Here is a 19,904-nt window from a genome sequence, read left to right on the forward strand (position 1 = left end):
AGGGTGGGTGCGGAGGGTCAGAGGCAGTGGGGTGACAGACTCTGTCGCCATCACGGGTCCAGGAGGGGTGTGTGCGGCCCTCGGAGGTGTGCTGACCGCCAGGCAAGCCCCAGGAAGCTTCCAGAACAGAGGCTGAGGGAGAGAAGAGCCCTGGGGGTGCCCAAGGCTGCAGGATCCCTTGCTTCCCACTTCTTTGTGGGAAAAGCCTCCCCCGCAGATCGCAGTGACGCCTCTGGGAGTTCTTCAAAACGGGGCCAATTCCTCCGAGAGGGCAGCTGCTCCAACCCCCCTCCCACGCAGAGCCTGGAGAGCCTTCAAGGGGGTGTCCCTTCCCACGGCCGCTCTGGGCTCTGAGCCGGGCTCGGTGGCCTTGGTATCGGAGCCGGCTGGGGCCTGCGGCCCAGGCAGGGGTCCAGCCTCACGCGACGCGGGGCGGGGCCGGGCCTGCCGGGGTCTCGCGGCCCCGGGCCCGGCTCTCCCGCCCCATCTCCTCGCCGCCCTCCCCGCGGCCGGGACCCAGGCTCCGCCCCTCCCCCTCCCCCTCTTCCTTATCTCTTTTTCTAACCTTTTGCATTTTTTTTAAGTCTCATTTCCTGTCGGGTTTTGCATTCCCCTCCCCCTTCCAGCCTGTGACACACTTTCTCTCCTTTTTTCTCTCTTTTGCCTCCTTTGGCCTCCGGACTGCTGCCCGGGTGGCGCGCGGCCCCCTACCGGCCCTGCAGCCCCTGGGTCGGCTGCGCCCCTCGGACAGTCCGGGCGGCGGGGACCGAGGGCCGGGGCCCCGGGGGGAAGACGGCGGCCTGCGCGGAGCATGAGCGGCCCAGGTAGGCGCGGCGGACGCGGGGGTGGCGACACGGGGGACGGCGGGGGCGCGCTGGGGCGGCGCGGTCGTGGGCAGGGGGCACGCGGGGGGCCCGGGGTCCTCGGCGCGCGGCGCGGAGTCGCGGCGCCGTGCGGGGGTCTGGAGGGGCTCGCTTTTCTGGTCCCCCGCTGCCGGACCGCCATCCCTGTCTCACCATCTCTTTCCCCCTTTTCCCTCTGGCTCCATCTCTATCTCCCTCTCCCCGCCTGCCTTTGGAAAACTTTATCTCCACTTTCCACCTCCCTGTATCCCGCCTCCGAGTTCCTCTCGGACCGTCTGTCTCTGGGTGGCCCCGCCTGGCAAAGTCCCCAGCCCCTCAGAGAAGAAAGGGATGAAAGGGGGGGCGGGCCCGGCAGAGCGCCCCTCGGTGCCCCTGCCCCAGAAGGAGGAAAAGAACTTTTCTAAGACCTGAAAGGACAGGAAGTTTCCAGACCACAGCCGGGCCTGACTCGGAGGCTCCCGAGAAGGTGGAGCCCCTGGGAGGGGAGGGGAGGGCAGGGCAGGGGAGGGCAGAGGGAAGGACAGCCCCTCCCACGGGGAGAGTGTGGAACCAGGAGGGGCCCAGGTTCCCCGCAAAGCCAGGATGAGGTCCTAGTGGCCTCGTGCCTGAAGTCCCCACCTCCGTGACACTGACCCCCACCCCAGGACACTGCCCAGGCTGGAAGGGCCCCCCGTGGTCTCCTGAACTCTGGGCACAGGCAAGGGAGAGGGCTTCTCTGTCCCTTCAGAGTTCAGAGCACAGTTGGAGGGGCCCCAGGGAGACAGTTAGGGTGCAGGGAGCAGGGCCTGCTTGACGGGGCGCGTGTCGGAGCTCCCAGCTTCCTGGCACCTGGTCTGCAGAGTGTCAGCAGAGGACCATCCCCACAAACCTGGTCCTGTGGACCAAACCCATCTGTGCCCAGCCTGCCCCCAAACCTTTGATTTGTGGTAGGAAAGAATTTCTCTTGACATTTACCACCTCTCCTGAAAGTGTAAGGCTACCAGCCTTCCAAGGAAGGAAAGAAATGTTGGTCCATCCCTGGGCGATTATTGGGTGCCTCCTCTGTGGTTATTGGGTGCCGGAAGTCCCGAGCCCGAGCCGTAGGTTAATGCGAGGACAGGAATTTAGCCACAGCGTTCCACTTGTGTCCTTGCCCTGAGCCTCCACTTCTCAGGCCGCTGTAAAGAAATGATGGTCCCCGCTGTGGGCCGGGGCTGATCAGAGGGCAAAGGGAGCCTGGGACTGACTCAGCCTCATCACATCCCAGCAAAATGGTTTGGATGTCTGTGCATTTTGTTAGCACCCATATCAAAAAGGAAGTCTCTTAGCCCCACCAGCCCATACAGAACTGACTCTGTGTACAAATGCTCCTTTGTGTGATTTTTTTTTAATTGTGGTAAAATACACATGACATAAAATTTACCATCTTAACCACTTTTAAGTGTATAGTTCAGGGGTATTAAGTACATTCACATTGTTGTACAACCATCACCACCATCATCTCCAGAACTTTCCATCCTCCCAAACTGAAACTCTGTCATCATTAAACAGCAACTCCCCATCCCCTTCTCCAGCCCCTGGAAACCACCCTTCTACTTTCTGTCTCTATGAATTTGACTCCTCTAGGGACCCCATAGAAGTGGAATCCTGCAGTATTTGTTCTTGTATGACTGGCCTATTTCACTGAGCATCATGTCTTCAAGGTTCATCTATGTTGTAGCAGGTGTCAGAGTTTCCTTCCTTTTTAAGGCTGAATAATATTCCATTGTGTGGATGGACCACAGTTTGTTTATCCATTATTCCTTTATGTGATCTTTTATTTTATTTTTTATTTTTTTAAAGATTTAATTTTATTTATTTTTGGCTGTGTTGGGTTTTCATTGCAGCGTGCAGGCTTCTCCTTGCGGTGGCTTCTCTTGTTGCGGAGCCTGGACTCTAAGCGCGCTGGCTTCAGTAGTTGTGGCTCATGGGCTCTAGAGCGCAGGCTCAGTAGTTGTGGCTCGCGGTTCTAGAGTGCAGGCTCAGTAGTTGTGGCGCACGGGCTTAGTTGCTCCGTGGCATGTGGGATCCTCCTGGACCAGGGATCGAACCTGTGTCCCCTGCACTGGCAGGCAGATTCTTATCCACTGCGCCACCAGGGAAGTCCCTATGTGATCTTTTAAAATGACTTGTAAACCTAACTCTTCTTCTTAAGGTGGTGGCCCTTGTTTGAATCACTCAGTGGGCACTGTCTGGGTGACACTGTACCAGGTACCGTCGGGGACACACAGAAGGAACTAGAGACCCAGACATCCTCCCCTAAATAGTTCAGGCCCTACAGTCGTGTTGCCATGACCAGAGGGTGGCAGAGACTCAAACTAGAGAAAAGGATTGAGGGAAGGAAGGATGGCAGGAGGCGAGTGTGGGCGATGGTGGGACTCAGGGAGCCCAGCAGTCGGTGGAAGGTTCCAGGCTGAGACTGTGCTGGTGGGGCAACATCCCAACTGACTTCTCCACTTTCCGACATGCGTTTCTCCACCTTTCCAATGGAAACCTTGCGGTGCCTGGTTTGCTGATTATAGCACTTCATGCGTGAAGGGCCAGATGGAGTCCCAGTGCTCAGGTGATTATGGTGAAAAGGGACACCAGATGCTGATAAACGGAGCTCCTCCCATGAGTTTAAAATTGCCTTCCGTTCTCTCTTGCTTTGTCCCCACCCTTGGCCTTGAAGGCAGGGAGTGCCTCCTGGTAATCGGGCCGATGGTGAAGTCCCTCGAGGGCCAAAAAGCTCAGATGACCACCCCGACGCAGAGCGTGACCAGATCTGTGAAGCTTGGGTTAAAAGAGGTCAGATTGAGGGGGAAAGGCCTCAGGAGGTCCACGGTCCGCCTTCTGGATCGGAGGCTGAGGCGGGGGGGTGGGAAGGAGCCTCGGGCTATGTTCCAGACGCGGCTTCCAGTCGTGACTGCCCACCTGGGCCGGCCTGTCATCCCTTCAGCTCTCTGGGAGACATCTCTCCCCAGTGAAATCAGGATGTTAATACTGATTCTTTTCAGTCTTGTCAGTTACACCAAGCATAAAATGAGAAAACTCGAGCTGTGCCATATTCTTCCCGTTGCTGTTATTCCTGAGATCCGGGGAGGGTGGATGCTTAGGTCCGGACCTGGGGCCGGAGTGCGGCTTTCCCCACCCCGCGCCGGGTGGACTTCCTTTCTTAGTCTCCTGCTCTGCAGTCCTAATCTTCCAGAGCAGCCGAGAGGATTGAAGGAAATCTACCCTGTAGATGTACTGCGTTATCCAGGAGGTCTAGAGCATTTTGAATTGATTTAAATACGGGAACAGAAAGAAAAGGAAAAGAAGACTATCAAGGAAGCCCCTTAAAACGGCTTTTCTGCTAAAGAAAAATTAGATTGGCAGATTCCCAGGTGCCACCCTCCTCACCCGTGCCACGCGCACGGGAAGAACACGGCTTGTGCACTTCACACGCAAGGAACACGCCCCCGTACACCTTCCCCCAGAGTCTCCTTGAGCAGCTCCTGCTTGTGGGTCAGTGGTTTTAATGGGGTGACTATTTCCAGGGGGGGCTCACCTTTTTGGCTGTGATTTGTTCAGGGCTCTGAGAATATAACGGTCGCTGTCAGATTGGTGTAATGGGCCAGTACCGCGGGGTAATGAAGGGTCCCTGCTCCTGCCTCTGGCAAAAGCACTCTGTCTTTGCTGGTCCAGTCCCGCAGTCAGGCTCCCCAGGCTCATGTCTTAGGTCCTGGTCCTCTGGTCCTCCCAGCTCCTCACAAGTGGGTGAGCCAGAGCAAGGGCTCCATTCTCCCCGGGTGGTTTCTGTGTCAGGGGTGTAACCTTCCTTCTCACCCCAAATCCAACTCTGGAATGTACGTCCTCATACTCGAGTGTGGCGCTGACAAAGCGGGGCCCCAGGCTCTGTCCACATACCTGACAAATCCTGCAGGTACCACAGCAACACCTGTCACACTCTGCTTTGTACAGTCAGCGCCATCCCCCGTGCTGGACCCGTCCACTGAGATGCAGGCTCCTCCAAGTGGAAACATCTGCGGACTTGGAGCCAGGCAGAAAGGGTGTGACCTCGGGAAAGTCACCGGTGGCTCTGAGCCTCAGTGGCCACGTGTGTAAAATGAAAGTACCACCCCTAAATTAACATAGACCAAAGTGTTTCCAAATGAGAGCTTGCTCTGCTTTTAAAGGCACTTCTGACTTGGTTCTTTTTGACAGAGTTGGGGGTAGGAGGTAGAATAGAGTGATGAATTTGATGCAAAAGTGAATTTATCTGAGAGAGCTATTTCCTTAATTTACAGAGAACTCTGAAAAGAAATCAGTGAGATGCAGGAATCGGCACACTTCTTCTGTAAAGGTCCAGATAGTAAATACCTGAGGCTCGGAGAGCCAGAAGGTCCCTGTGGAAACGGCTCTGCTCTGTTCTTGCCATGTGGCCAGATTTGGCCAGTGGGGCAGGATGGGCAGTGCAGGGGTGGGCACTCCACTGCAGTTTGCTGACTCCAGAATTAGAGAGAACTCGACCGAAGAGAAAAATGCTTAAAGGATGTGAACAAACAGTATATGAACAGACCAATCAATTTACAATGAATAAATGCAACAGAGAGATGCCTTTTTTCACTGTCAGACTGGCAAAGATCAAAACATTTGATAAAACGTTATATTGGTGAGAGAAACGGGAAGCAGGTAGCCTAATACGCTATGGATTTGACAGGAGGTACCATCATGATAAGTGAATCAACCCAAGAATTCCACTTGTAAGAATTATCTCACAGATAGACTTGTCCATCTTTTTGTGCACGCTGATGTTAATTGTAGCATTGTTTTTAATGGGAAAAAACTTGAAACCACACAAATGCTCCTCAAAAGCAAGATCCATCCATCCACTGGAATTCTGTGAGGCCATTAATGAGACAGGGGCATAGAGGGAGTTTCTGGAAGAAAGCACTAGCACGTATAAGAAACTGCTCTAGTAGGACGTCTGGGGAATGGTGGCTGGGTGGACGAAGGGGAAAATTCTAGTATTCATTTTTTTTTAACATCTTTATTGGAGTATAATTGCTTTACAATGGTGTGTTAGTTTCTGCTTTATAACAAAGTGAATCAGTTATACATATACATATATCTCCATATCTCCTCCCTCTTGGGTCTCCCTCCCTCCCACCCTCCCTATCCCACCCCTCTAGGTGGTCACAAAGCACCGAGCTGATCTCCCTGTGCTATGCGGCTGCTTCCCACTGGCTCTCAGTTTTACATTTGGTAGTGTATATATGTCCATGCCACTCTTTCACTTTGTCCCAGCTTACCCTTCCCCCTCCCTGTGTCCTCAAGTCCATTCTCTCTAGGAGGTCTGCGTCTTTATTCCCGTCTTGTCCCTAGGTTCTTCATGACCATTTTTTGTTTGTTTGTTTAGATATATATATATGTGTTAGCATACAGTATTTGTTTTTCTCTTTCTGACTTACTTCACTCTGTAAGACAGTCTCTAGGTCTATCCACCTCACTGCAAATAACTCAGTTTCATTTCTTTTTATGGCTGAGTAATATTCCATTGTATATATGTGCCACATCTTCTTTATCCATTCATCTGTTGATGGACACTTCGGTTGCTTCCCTGTCCTGGCTATTGTAAATAGAGCTGCAATGAACATTTTGGTACATGAATCTTTTTGAATTATGGTTTTCTCAGGGTATATGCCCAGTAGTGGGATTGCTGGGTCATATGGTAGTTCTATTTTTAGTTTTTTAAGGAACGTCCATACTGTTCTGCATAGTGGCTGTATCAATTTACATTCCCACCAACAGTGCAAGAGGGTTCCCTTTTCTCCACACCCTCTCCAGCATTTATTGTTTGTAGATTTTTTGATGATGGCCACTCTGACCGGTGTGAGATGATATCTCATTGTAGTTTTGATTTGCATTTCTCTAATGATTAATGATGTTGAGCATTCTTTCATGTGTCTGTTGGCCATCTGTATATCTTCTTTGAAGAAATGTCTATTTAGGTCTTCTGCCCATTTTTGGATTGGGTTGTTTGTTTTTTTTAATATTGAGCTGCACCAGCTGCTAGTAAATTTTGGAGATTAATCCTTTGTCAGTTGCTTCATTTGCAAATATTTTCTCCCATTCTGAGGGTTGTCTTTTGGTCTTGTTTATGGTTTCCTTTGCTGTGCAAAAACTTTTAAGTTTCATTAGGTCCCATTTGTTTATTTTTGTTTTTATTTCCATTTCTCTAGGAGGTGGGTCAGAAAGGATCTCGCTGTGATTTATGTCATAGAGTGTTCTGCCTATGTTTTCCTCTAAGAGTTTGATAGTGTCTGGCCTTACATTTAGGTCTTTAATCCATTTTGAGTTTATTTTTGTGTATGGTGTTAGGGAGTGTTCTAATTTCATTCTTTTACATGTAGCTGTCCAGTTTTCCCATCACCACTTATTGAAGAGGCTATCTTTTCTCCACTGTATATTCTTGCCTCCTTTATCAAAGATAAGGTGACCATATGTGTGTGGGTTTATCTCTGGGCTTTCTATCCTGTCCCATTGACCTATATTTCTGTTTCTGTGCCAGTACTGAACTGTATTAATTACTGTAGCTTTGTAGTATAGTGTGAAGTCAGGGAGCCTGATTCCTCCAGCTCCGTTTTTCTTTCTCAAGATTGCTTTGGCTATTCGGGGTCTTTTGTGTTTCCATACAAATTGTGAAATTTTTTGTTCTAGTTCTGTGAAAAATGCCATTCGTAGTTTGATAGGGATTGCATTGAATCTGTAGATTGCTTTGGGTAGTAGAGTCATTTTCACAATGTTGATTCTTCCAATCCAAGAACATGGTATATCTCTCCATCTATTTGTATCATCTTTAATTTCTTTCACCAGTGTCTTGTAATTTTCTACATACAGGTCTTTTGTCTCCGTAGGTAAGTTTATTCCTAGATATTTTATTCTTTTTGTTGCAATGGTAAATGGGAGTGTTTTCTTAATTTCACTTTCAGGTTTTTCATCATTAGTGTACAGGAATGCCAGAGATTTCTGTGCATTAATTTTGTATCCTGCTACTTTACCAAATTCATTGATTAGCTCTAGTAGTTTTCTGGTAGCATCTTTAGGATTCTCTATGTATAGTATCCTGTCATCTGCAGACAGTGATAGCTTTACTTCTTCTTTCCCAATTTGGATTCCTTTTATTTCTTTTTCTTCTCTGTTTGCTGCGGCTAAAACTTCCAAAACTATGTTGAATAATAGTGGTGAGAGTGGGCAACCTTGTCTTGTTCCTGATCTTAGTGGAAATGGTTTCAGTTTTTCACTGTTGAGGACAGTGTTGGCTGTGGGTTTGTCATGTATGGCCTTTATTATGTTGAGGAAAGTTCCCTCTATGCCTACTTTCTGGAAGGTTTTTATCATAAATGGCTGTTGAATTTTGTTGAAAGCTTTCTCTGCATCTATTGAGATGATCATATGGTTTTTCTCCTTCAATTTGTTAATATGGTGTATCACGTTGATTGATTTGCATATATTGAAGAATCCTTGCATTCCTGGAATAAACCCCACTTGATCATGGTGTATGATCCTTTTAATGTGCTGTTGGATTCTGTTTGCTAGTATTTTGTTGAGGATTTTTGCATCTATATTCATCAGTGATATTGGCCTGTAGTGTTCTTTCTTTGTGACATCTTTGTCTGGTTTTGGTATCAGGGTGATGTTGGCCTCGTAGAATGAGTTTAGGAGTGTTCCTCCCTCTGCTCTATTTTAGAAGAGTTTGAGAAGGATAGGTGTTAGCTCTTCTCTAAATGTTTGATAGAATTCGCCTGTAAAGCCATCTGGTCCTGGGCTTTTATTCGTTGGAAGATTTTTAATCACAGTTTCAATTTCAGTGCTTGTGATTGGTCTGTTCATATTTTCTATTTCTTCCTGGTTCAGTCTCGGAAGGTTGTGCATTTCTAAGAATTTGTCCATTTCTTCCAGGTTGTCCATTTTATTGGCATGTAGTTGCTTGTAGTAATCACTCATGATCCTTTGTAGTTCTGCAGTGTCAGTTGTTGCTTCGCCTTTTTCATTTCTAATTCTATTGATTTGAGTCTTCTCCTCTAGTGTTCATTTTGTGTCCTTTTCTTTTGTTTTCTAACCCTGAGCAACTGTTATCATTCTGATTAAGAAAGCAAGAAGGAAAAGCCAGGTTCAGAAGAGAACAGCAAGGGTGGTCCCCATGAACTGCTTTCCCGCTTAGTCTTAGCTGTCCTCATTCCCAACCTGCTGGGTTGCAGGAAGAGAGTTCCTCTTGCAGTGACTTCTGATTTCAGCTGTGTCCCAGTAAGAGAAATCACAGGGCCTCTGCGCTCCTGTGGAAAGGCAAAACTGATTGGTTAAAAAAAAAAAAAAAAAAAAGGATTTATTTTAAATTAAGGCATAGCACACACACAGTACACGTCCCAAATCTGAAGTGCACTATGGGGGAGGTTTCACACCCACCCACGTAGCCGATCATCCAGATCGAGACACGGGTCCTTTCCAGGCCTCCAGGGGGTAGGGGTCTCATGCTCCTTCCCGGTTGCTAAGCCCCCCACCCCTTTTGCCTGTCCTTGAATGTCACATAAATGGCATCACACAGAGGGCGCTCTTGTGTCTCCAGCTTGATTCATCCATGGGTGTCGCAGTCATTGGGGTTTGTTCCTTGCTGTATAGTGTTGCGCTGTGAGCGTTGACCACAATTTATGTATCCATCCTACCGCTGATGAACGTGCGCGTTATGTGCCGTTTGGGGCTATTGTGAGAGCTGCTGCGAACACTCTTGGAGAAGTCTTGGTGGTGATGATCCACTTTTTTTTAAATCTGAGGGCAAACAGAAACCTTGTGCCGGCATTACTGGAGGTTTAGCCAATTGTTATTTCAGTGGTTGAATGGGGATACGAAGTAAAACTGCGTTTTATTGACATTACTGCTTCGTTCCCCGCCTCTGAGTAAGGATTCGCTCATTCACTGAACTTTTCTAAGAAGAACTGGCCTTTTTAAAAAGGGATTCGAGTGTAGCTGGTTCGGGGGGGTGTGGGGGAGTGTACGGTTGAATAATAATGATACCTTGCACTTCTCTCCGAGTCTCCTGGCTTCAGTTCTCAGATGCTTTTCAAAATCAACTTGTGAAGCTCCGTGGCGCCTGGGGAGCTGAGGCCACAGCCATAAGCCGGTTTGCGGGTGGGAGGCAGAGACACATGGCGATTTCCAGTTCCTTTGGGAGTTCTCCATCCTCAAAAATCGTGTCTTCTGTACTCTTAGAGGAGGTTCTTTCACGGGGCCCTGGAGACGCAGGCGTTCTGAGTTTGGGGAGGTTTAGGCTGTAAAGGAAAGTGGCCCTAGGAAGGAGAGGGTGGTTTCCTGTAACTGCACCGAGCAGGGGAGACTACCCAACGACAGCAGAGCAGAGGGCTGTCCCCAAGGAATGGGTCAATCTCCTTCCCCCTCAGTTTTTTTTTCTTATTTTTATTTTATTTATTTTATTTTTTTTACATCTTTATTGGAGTATAATTGCCTTACAATGGTGTGTTAGTTTCTGCTTTATAACAAAGTGAATCTGTTATATATATACATATGTTCCCATATCTACATGTAAAGTAGGAGATTAGATCACTCCTTAACACCATACACAAAAATAAGCTCAAAATGGATTAAAGACCAAAATGTAAGGCCAGACACTATCAAACGCTTAGAGGAAAACATAGGCAGAACACTCTATGACATAAATCACAGCAAGATCCTTTTTGACCCACCTCCTGGAGAAATGGAAATAAAAACAAAAATAAACAAATGGGACCTAATGAAACTGAAAAGCTTTTGCACAGCAAAGGAAACCATAAACAAGACCCCCTCAGTTTTGTACAGAAATTCTGTGTAATGTTGTATCTTTCTTAACTGATTTAAAAATATGCTTTTGAAACCCAACCATTTATGTTGGACTACCTGGGCCCAAGAGGCTCCCCTGCCCTAAGCTGATGACCATCCTTCGTCCTTCGACCCACCAGCCGCCCCCGGCCTCTCCGGGCCCCCGGCCTCCTCCTCCACCTGCCTGGTCCTGCCTCCACGCAGGCACCAGAACCACCTTGTCCATGCAGAGATGCTTCTGTAGCGGTTGTCTCCTTTTTCTCCAGTATCATCAACTTTTTTCCTTCTCTCCAAGGATCATTCCGACCAGAGTACAAATATGCTGCAGTTCCCCCCATCTTTAAAGGAAAAACCCAGACCTGCCTTGATTTCATATTCCCTTGTAGTTGTCACTGCCTTGCTCTGTACCCCTCTTCTGTTAGTCTTTCGGGGCTGCTGTAACAGAGTACTGCAGACCAGGGAGCGGCGGGGGTGAAGGGGGGTTAAACAATTGAAGTTTATTCTCCCAGTTCTGGAGGCTGGAAGTCCGAGATCAAGGTGTGGGCAGGGCTGGTGTCTCCTGAGGCTTCTCTCCTTGACTTGTAGGTGGCCGCCTTCTAGCTGTGTCCTCACGTGGTCAGCCCTCTGCGTGCATGCACCCCTGGTGTCTCTCTGTGTGTCCAACCTCCTCTTCTGACAAGGACACCAGCCCCCCTGGATTAGGGCTCACCCTAACGGTCTCACATGAACTCAGTCACTCCTTAAAGGCTTTATCTCCAACTACAGGTAGTGGGGCTAGGGCTTCAGCATATGAATTTGGGGGGATGCAACTCAGCCATCACACCTTTACAGACAGTCTCTTTGAAAGTGTTGTCTACACTGTCTATCCCCATTTCCTGTCCCTGCATTCTGTCCTGGACCCACTTCAGTGAGACTTCCATCCCCAGAGTCCCCAAGTCCAGGTCCACTCTTAGTCCTCGGGGGAATTAGCTCAGTCTGTCTACCTCTCCTCCTCGGAGTGTGGCGTGGGTTCCCTCTCTTGGTGTCTCCCGCCTTCCTGGCCACTCCTTCCTAGTCTCTCTTTTCTGATTCTTCTGTGTCCCTTGACCTCTGAGGTCAAAGGGCCTCGGCCTCTTCTCCCTCTGCACTCCTTTCTGGATGGTCTCATCTAGTCTCACGGCTTCAAAGCCATCTCTGTGCTCATGACTCCCAAGTTTATGAACTGTGCACTTCAGTAGCCAATGGTCTTGACTACCTGGACATGGAGTTGATGTGATTTTCCCATCCCTAAGTCCTCTCTTCCATCCTGCCAAACGCTCAGGCTTTGAAACCTTGGGGTGGTCTTTGATTCCTCTCTTAGAAATAGGAATGTGTCCACTTGCTCAGCACAGAAAACGCAAGTGTTCTGGCTTGGTCACAAAGAATGTCATTCCCATGCCTTGTTGGTGCATCTTTCAGGGGACTTGTACCCCTAACAGATGGGGCACAGCATGATGTGCTGGAGAGAACCTGGGGCTTGGAAGGCAGGGGTGAGATTCGGGTTCTGGGCCACTAACCCATTGGGCCGTCTTGGCCAAGTCCCTTCTCTGCTCTGGGCTCAGTTTCCTCATATGTGAAGTGAGACAGGAGACGGGGCCGGGGATGACAAATGGGTTTCACCTTGAGGGCCAGCTCCGCGGAAGAGAGTTCTGTGATCGATTGCCCATGTCTGCTGTGGGTGTGAAACTGACAATTGGAGCCCGAGTGCTGCCGATTAGTCACCCCTGCTCTGGTTCCTTACAGCCACGAACCCTTCCAGCTTTAAAAATCTGTGAGCGCGCCCTGACCTTGAGCAAATCACTTCACTGTCCCAAGATTTTGTTTCTTCGCAAGCGAGGTGGAGATAAATAATCCCTGCCTTCCTACCACACAAAATTGCTCTGAGGAGCGTATGAGATAGTGGGTGAAAAATTGCTTGGAAAATAGCAGCCCGTTATATAAATGCAAGGTTTCCTTGTTATTAGCTGACCTCCCTGGTCATGATTTGTGTTAGTCATGCCTTCCTCTGAACCGTCTTCTAGGGCTGGGCAAGAAGCCTTTGCTTTCATTTTTGCCCCTGCCCCCCACCTCGGGCAAAGTGCCATTTGGATTTCCCTTGTGATGATGAGAAAGGGGATTAGTATGGATGCTGGGTGTGCGGTGATCTTTCTGTGCTTGGAAGATCTCAGCATCTTTCACAGCCCCCGGGGCAGGTGAAACCAGGAAGCCTTCTCCAGAGCCTTTCAGCTACTCGGCACCATCTTACCCTCGCACCGTCACCCCACCACTTTGTGACACTTCTGCACAACAGGTGGGGAAAAATCTTCCCAAAGTAAATTTTTGTCTCCCTCAAGGGTTCATCTGTATTATCCAAATGTCTGGAATTAAATTAATTCTCTGGTTGGGCAGTTGGGAGTGGTGGGTCTCCTCTGAGCCCTGCTGAGCACAGCTCTGGTTAATTTCTGGAGCACCTGCCCTGCAGCCTGTGGGAATCCAGGGGAGATATCCAGATAGAGCTATTTTTGTTACCTGATGAAAAAAGCATCCCTTCCCTCAATCTACAGTTCTCCCCTCTTTCACCTTGAATGTTGTTAATGCCCCGTCTTTTCTGCCAAAATCCCAAAGAGAGTCTGTTTGCAGCTTCCTGTGTGCATTAACTTTTCCCAGAGACCCAGGGGAGCTATCTGTTCCTACATTATTTGGTGTAAGCAAAGCTTTGGGGCATTTCTTCTTGCCAGCGGTGTATTCTGAGTTGGTTTCTTTGCTCAGGCTCGTATTTATTGGCGAGTGCGTCTCATTTCCTTCTTCCCTCCTGCAGCCTTTGTTGTGAACAGTGTTCGGTGCGGTGTGAAATGAGCAGCATTCAGAGCTCTTCTAAGACATAAAGGTTTGATTTTTTTTTCTTTTCTCTCTCTCTTTTTTTTTAAGTGCTAGAAGAATAAAGGACTTGAGTTTCCTGTAGGCCTGGAAACAGTGAATCAGATTTTTGTTTTGCTTAAAACCTGAAAATCTCAGGCAGCAGTTGAGAGTCTCTGGACAGAGTGCTGTGTTTGGGGGTTTAGGGTTATGTCCCTTCCCCGTGGGCCATTCTACGGGAGAGGGGGTGGCCACCCACGGAGACTGATTTGAGAGGGACCAGAAAGGCTACCTGAGTCACAGAGCTGCCCAAGGCAGAGTGGGCACTGACACTTCCTGCCTTGCCTTTCCTGCTCCGTGAGGCGTTTCAGGGATTCAGTGCATGGTGTTACCCACAGACTAATGGGTGCAGTGAGCGTGAGCTCTCCCTCTCCAAGCAGGCGACCTTGGACAAGTCGCTGAAGTCATTGGTGAAATGGGGATAAGACGGCATCCTTCCCACAGGAAGTTAGATGAGATACCACCTCCCAAGTGCCATGAGGCAGGCAAGACATCCAGGGAGGCACGGTTGGGACAGGTGTGCACTCGTGATACAGGTGTGCCATGCTCGTTAGCAGGATGCCCTGGAGAAGGTTCAGAAGGGCCCCTGACAAACCTATAATCTAGCATGAGCCATTTGCTTACATCCCTTGCCTGATCCCCATTCGTTAACATCCATTACTACCATTATCCTTTTATTCATCCCTTAACGAGTACCCAGTGCCTGTGACTCCCGGGCACTTCGCTAGGTGCCAGGGATAAAAAGATGTAAGGGCGGGGTCCTCACCCCAATAAGCCGGTACTCAGGTGAGGGGACAGTCAGCTGCAAGATAAAGGAGGCACGCATTGAAGACGGGTGTGAGAGAGAGGGGCACCCGGGTCTGCCCAGGGAGACAGAGACCCCCAGGGCCAATAGAAGCTGAAATGAGAAGTGGAAAATAACGAGGCTTTTGCCAGGCAGAGACGTGGGAAGGGCCCTCTAGGTAGAGAAACCGCACGTGCCCAGCCCTGGGGGTGGGCCCAGCCCCCGGGAAGATGTGGGGACGGGGGAGGAGGAGCCACCGAGAACCCCCGGATGCCTTGCCGAGGGGGCAGATGCTGTCCTGTGGGCGAGCACCAGATACTGGGGTGACTGAGCCGTGACTGGGAGCCAGGATGGACGTGCAGGTTCGAAAGATCACACACAGCGGTGCGGAGAACGGATGGGAGACTGGGGGCAAGAGGCACGGAGGGCCCCCTCTGATGGGACGTAGGCCAGGATGAGCTGTGTCTTTATTTTAAGTAAACTTTGTATGGATGCATAACATTCCTGCAGGAGGCGTGCACACATCCTAAGTGTGCAGCACGACGGATTTTCGCAAAGTGAACACACGGTGTCCCCAGCACCCAGATCAAGAAACAGAACGTGACCAGCTGAAAAATAATATTTTAATGAAAAACAATGATGGCTTTTCATAGCATAGTAATTTTTAGTATAAGTCTGTCCCGAATACTGCACGGGACATTCACGTTCTTCAAAATGATCGGTTATTCAAGATACGAGTCGAACTGAGCGCCCTGTGTTTTACCTGATCACCCTGGATGCATCCACATTGCTGCAGGTGGCAGCAATTCTTTCATGTTTTTATTGCCAGCAAGAGTCTGCTTTCTGACTGTTGCACAGTTTATCGAGACTACCCCTGATGGATAACTGAGTTGTTTCCAATTTGAGGACATGATGAAGGAGGCTGCTCTGAGCACCCTTACACTTACCTTCTGGAGACACGGGCTCGTATTTCCACCCAAGAGTGGATTTGCTGGATCTTAGAGTACGTTTCTCTTCAGCTCTAATAAATACCACCAAATAGTTTTCCAAGAATGTTGCTGCAAACTACACCCCGTCAGTAGTGGAAGAGCGTTCCAGTTGCTCCACATCTTTTCTCACACAGCATCGTCTGTCTCTTCATTTAGCTATTCCAGTGGGTGTGCAGTCAAAACAAAGCATTGTGTAGTTTTAGTTTGCGTTTCACTTGTGGCTGAGCCGAGTGCCTTTTCGTGTATTGATCGGCCATTTGGGCTGTCCTCCTCTGTGAAGTGTCTGTTAGAGTTTTGCCCACTTTTCTGTTGTCATGTCTTTTGCTTACTGAATTGGAGTAGTTCTTCATATATGAGGAGTCCTTTGTCAGATAAATGTATTGCAGATATCTTCCTTCAGTTTATAGCTTGCCCTTTCGCTCTCTTATTAGAGTCTGCTGATGAACAGAAGTTTTTAATTTTAATGTAGTCCAGCTCGTGTAGGTTTTTCCATCATGGTTCACTCTTTTTTGAGTCCTGTTTAAGAAAGATATGCCTTATTAGTTTATCCAGTTTCATTACATTTTTTAATGTGGCTACTTAAAAATTAAAATTATATGTGTGGTTCAAAAAAACAAAAAAGAAGGAAAGATATGTCTACCCCAAAGTGTGTGTTTCCTCCTAAAAGCTTTATTGTTTCATCTTTCACATTTAGATCTATAATCCATCTAGAATGGATTTTTCCTTTAATAAAGGATAACGTACGTACAATAAAACACACCCATTTTAAGTACACAGTCCAGTGAATTTTGATAAAAGTATATACACATGTAACCACAACCACAGGCAAGATGTAAAAGATTTCCATCACCCCATAAAGTTGCTTTATGTCCTTTTGCTTCTCAGAGTGTGGTCCATGGACGAGCAGCATCGGCCTCACCTAAGAGCCGGTTAGAAATTGCAGACTCTCGGGCCCCACCCCAGGCCGGCTGAATTAGAATCTGCATTTTAACAAAATTCCTAGGTACTTTGTATGCACTTTAAAGTTTGGAGACAATCTGAGTTCCTTTGAAGAAAGGTGACAAGCAAAAAATGCTTTTTCTATTGTTATTAATGATATTGCCTGAAGCAAGACAAGGTAAATGATAGATTATTGAGTTTGCGGAAAAAATGAAAGAGAAGAGAAAGACAAAGTTGGAAAGAAATTTTGAAGTCATTATATTACAGGAGCACCCTCTATTCCCTGGACCACTTCCTCTCCTGGAGACCTGGCCCCAATGATGTCCTGCAAAGCAGAGACACAATATTTGCCGTTGGGGAGGCTTGGGCTCCTGGGGCAGTGCTTCCTGGTCTGTGCCCTGGACCAGCATGGAGAAAGCCATCCTAAGGACCAAGTCCAGAAAGACCATAATTTTTGGTTTGTTGTGTTTTTTTTTTTACTTTTCTTTTTTTTTTTTAAAGTTTAATTTTTATCTTTATGTAATATATGTACTGCTTTAAAATATCGAATACTTCCACATGGCTTATAATAAAAAATAGCAGTTCAGGGCCTCCCTGGTGGCGCAGTGGTTGAGAGTCCGCCTGCCGATGCAGGGGATACGGGTTCGTGCCCCGGTCCGGGAGGATCCCATGTGCCGCGGAGCGGCTGGGCCCGTGAGCCATGGCCGCTGGGCCTGGCGTCCGGAGCCTGTGCTCCGCAACGGGAGAGGCCACAGCAGTGAGAGGCCCGCGTACCGCAAAAAAAAAAAAAAAAAAATAGCAGTTCTCCAGCCCACCCCTCCCCACTCCTCTGACATTTTAATCGCCTACTTTTTGGATGACCCCTTATCCCTCACACCGGAGTCCGGTTTTCCAGTGAGTAAATGTTCCTTCTGCCAGAGCTGGGGAGAGGGTCTGGGGGTTTAACTGCCCCTTTTACATACCTTCAGCCGATCCTCCTGGTGTTAATCCTACCCTGGTTGTCCCCTTCTGTGGTCCAAGGTACCTCTATTTTCGGGGCTTTTCTGGGATTCTGCAGAGCAGTTGGCTTTTGTTCCTTCCAGCTCTTCTGCCGTTAAGCACTTAGGTTTTCTTCTCTACTCACATAAGACGTTTTTACATTATAAATTAAATTTCTTTTTTAAAAAATCAAACAAAAGAATATATACATATATTATAAAGAATACTAACAAAAGGCTTCATATTTCAGTCTGTGGAATTTATTTTGTGAGTGGTTTGAAATCCAATTAAATGTGTTAAGTTAAATTAAATTTATTTCCATAAGGGCTATCCCAGCCCCATCCCTTCCCCTCTGACCTGCGGTGGCGAGTTTCTCATGCATTATATCCCTGGCTCTAAATCTGAGCTCACAGTTCTGTTCCTTAGATCTTTTGCCAAAAAAAAAAAAAAAAAAAAAAAAACCCAGGCTATCTTTTTCCCCCTTTGTTTTCTGCCTTCTCAGGTTTTAAATGAGCATTTCATGTTCCCATTTTACCTCTCCCAGCATCTCAATTGTACTTCTTGTTAAGTTGTTGTTAGTGGTTGCCCTGTGGTTAAGAAAGTACATTTTAAACGAATCCACGTCCCCTTTGAAATGACACTGGATGGTTTCACATGTAGAGCAGGCGCCTTATAACCCAGTGTTCCCAGTTCCTCTCTCCCCACCTCTGAGATTGTTGTCCATCATTTCACTCATCATCCACTGTCAGTTATGTGATATGTTGTTACTATGATTACTTTAAAAAACAGTAATCTTGGGCTTCCCTGGTGGCGCAGTGGTTGAGGGTCCCCCTGCCAATGCAGGGGACACGGGTTCGTGCCCCAGTCCGGGAAGATCCCACATGCCACGGAGCGGCTGGGCCTGTGAGCCATGGCCGCTGAGCCTGCGCGTCCGGAGCCTGTGCTCCGCAACGGGAGAGGCCACAACAGTGAGAGGCCCGTGTACCACACACACAAAAAAAAAACAGTAATCTTGTAGATCAATTAAGAATAAGAAAAATAAGGAAATCCCTGGCGGTCCAGTGGTTAGGACTCGATGCTTTCACTGCCGTGGCCAGGGTTCCATCCCTGGTCAGGGAACTAAGATCCCGCAAGCCAATGGGCGGGGCCAAAAAAAAAAAGAAAAGAAAAGATCTCATTTGACTTTTATTTATTCCTGCGCCAATGCCCTTCCTTTCTTTGTTTTTTTTTTTTATGTTTTTCTTCTGCCCGAAGATCCTCTTTTAACATGTCTTGCAGGGCAAGGCTGTTGGCCATAAATTTCTTCCATTTTTGTTTATCTGAGAAAGTCTTCATTTCTCCTTCACGTTTGAGGACGATTTCGCTGGAAATTGACTTCTGAGCTGGTAGTCTTTTCTCTCTTAATACTTGCAGTATTTCACTCCACTCCCTTCTTGCTTGCTGGTTTCTGATAAGGAGTCCACTGTGATTCTTATCATTATCTCTTCATAGGAAAGGTGTTTTCCCCCACTCTGGCTTCTTTCAGGATTTTCTGTTCATCTTTGGATTTCTGCAATGTGGATCTCATGTGCCCAGGTGTGTTTTTCTTGTTATTTACCCTGCTTGGTGTTCTCTGAACTTCCTGGATCTGGGTGGTTTGGTTACAGATCCATTATTAGTTCAACTATTAGTAACGTTCTTGGCCGTTATTACTTCAGCTGTTTGTTTTGCCTTCTTCTCTTTTGCTTCTTCCTCTGCTCATCACATTACACTACACGTCCGATGTCATCCAGTAACTCTTGCTTATTCTGCCCTGTTTTCTTTTCGTTCTTTTTTCTCTTTACACCTCAGTTTGGAAGTTGTATTGACCTATACGCAAGCTCGCTGATTTTTTTCCTTGGCCACATCCAGTCTACCAATGAGCCTGTCAAAGACACTTTATTTCTGACACTGTGTTTTTGATTCTTCCTAAGAGCTTCCTTCTCTCTGCTTACGTTACCCTTCTGCATGGTGTCCAGCTTTTCCATTAGCGCCCTCAACCTATTACTCATAGTTATTTTAAATTCTGTCTAGAGTAATTCCAGTATTTGTGTCATATCTGAGTCTGGTTCTGATCATTGCTTTGTTACTTCAAAATGTATTTTTTCTTGGCTGTCACTTGAAAATGTATTTTCTCTTGCCTTTTGGCATACCTTGTGCTTTCTTATTCAGAGACATACATGCTGTGTTGGGTAATAGGAACTGAGGCAGAGAGGGCGTTAGGGCTTTAAGTGTGAGGGTATCTGTTAATCTGGCCAGGCTTTGGGCTCCGTTCAGTATTTTTTGCAGCTGTAGGTGCCAGAGGCTTCAGCTCCTCGAGCACCCTTGCTTGTGTCTCCCTTCTTGACCCTGGGCTTCCCTCTGTTCTCGTCCTTAAAGAGAGTCTGTTTTTTTCAGCTCTTGTGGCTTTAACCACCGTGGTACTGGAGCCCCGTTGCTGTGGGGGGAGGGAAATGGTCTATAATCTACTACGAAATTTCAGTCTTTTCGTGGGCTGTGTTTCAGGGCTGAGGCGTTCACGAGGGATTCTCCGGTGATGTCGTTTTCCCCTCTGTTGTTGCCCCCCCACTC

The 19,904-nt window shown here is 47.9% G+C and overlaps 1 protein-coding gene across 5 annotated transcripts in view; it reads left to right on the top strand.

The window, feature by feature from the left end:
* The first annotated feature begins 547 nt into the window (after positions 1–547).
* Positions 548–19,904, top strand: part of CARD11 (caspase recruitment domain family member 11) — a 108,759-nt gene continuing 89,402 nt past the window's right edge. For 2 of the 5 annotated variants that reach the window (XM_081256682.1, XM_081256680.1), the window contains exon 1: positions 548–824. The gene's annotated coding sequence lies outside the window, so the exon portion shown is untranslated. Of the gene's footprint in view, positions 825–13,527; positions 13,597–19,904 lie in introns of all 5 variants that reach the window. The other 3 variants (XM_081256677.1, XM_081256679.1, XM_081256678.1) reach the window with 2 other exon arrangements.

This window comes from Mesoplodon bidens, assembly GCF_964165515.1.
Source record: "Mesoplodon bidens genome assembly, chromosome: 15".
In the NCBI taxonomy this organism is placed as follows: Eukaryota; Metazoa; Chordata; class Mammalia; order Artiodactyla; family Ziphiidae; genus Mesoplodon; species Mesoplodon bidens.